Genomic DNA, 1,135 nt, shown 5'->3' on the forward strand with positions numbered 1-1,135 from the left:
AGGGGTGCGCAGTGCTCGCTGTGACAGAGCAGGCAGGGAGGGTGTGAGATCACGCAGGGGTGCGCAGTGCTCGCTGTGACAGAGCAGGCAGGGAGGGTGTGAGATCGCGCAGGGGTGTGCAGTGCTCGCCGTGACAGAGCAGGCAGGGAGGGTGTGAGATCACGCAGGGGTGCGCAGTGCTCGCCGTGACAGAGCAGGCAGGGAGCGTGCGAGATCGCTCAGGGGTGCGCGTCCAGCCGTGCGTGTGGAGCAGAGCGCTCCGGGCTGGTGCTTTGCCTGTTGTTTCCCAAGGCACGCTATTTGCGACAGGCTTGGGCACGGGCGCTGCCCGTCCACGTGGTGGGTCTCAGAGGTCAGGGGCAAGAGCAAGATGGACTTAAGTGCTGCCAGTGGCGCGGTGAGGGCTGTAACAGGACTGGAAGCGAGGTGTGGGGCGGACCCCAGGCTGTGCTGGCAGCACCCAAGGGGGACGGCGCGGGCACTAAGCACGGGGGCACCGGGAGCACCTGGGCCGCAGAGCACTGACGAGCCCCTGGGGAGGCTCCCTTCACCTGCTCAGTCACGCCCGCCCTAAAGCAGCATTTTCATGTTGGGAATCCTGCTTTTTACTCTAAAAGCCATTGCTCTCTGGCTGACAGCTGTCGTTCGGTGAGCAAAGTACCTTTCTGTAAAAGTTTGAAAACATCACTTTCTAAAGAATTGCAAGCGAAGCAGTGAGGTCACCAGTTAACCTCATTTGCTTCTGCACTTTAAGGGAAACCACAGCTAAGACACTGGTTTTACCGTGGCCGGTGACGGCCGGTGACGTTACTTGAGGACCAGCTGTGGATGCTTGTTGGGGGGAAAAAGTCAGAAAACAAAGTTGTGCGCAAAGCCTGGCTGTGCCCCACACATGTGTGTGCACACGTGGCGCGTGGCGCCCTCCGCTGCTTCCTCTGGTCGGCTGGCAGGGGCGCACAGGGCCTCACGAGCCCACTGGCGACCGGGTGGCCTGGGGCGCGCTGCCGAGCCTCAGCTCCCTCACTGTGCTGTGTGCCCTTCGGCCGTGCAACCAGACCCTGCTCGAAAGTCCCCGGCGGGGCCTGGACCTGGCTTTCGTTTTGCAGCTGTATCTTCGTTTTGCCACTGACACGCG

General features: G+C 61.9%; 1 protein-coding gene across 1 annotated transcript in view; it reads left to right on the forward strand.

The window, feature by feature from the left end:
• Positions 1-1,135, forward strand: part of PRDM15 (PR/SET domain 15) — a 55,666-nt gene that overhangs the window by 27,139 nt on the left and 27,392 nt on the right. The gene's annotated exons all lie outside the window — the stretch shown is intronic.

This window comes from Pteropus vampyrus, unplaced genomic scaffold (genome assembly GCF_000151845.1).
Source record: "Pteropus vampyrus isolate Shadow unplaced genomic scaffold, Pvam_2.0 Scaffold214, whole genome shotgun sequence".
NCBI lineage: Eukaryota > Metazoa > Chordata > Mammalia > Chiroptera > Pteropodidae > Pteropus > Pteropus vampyrus.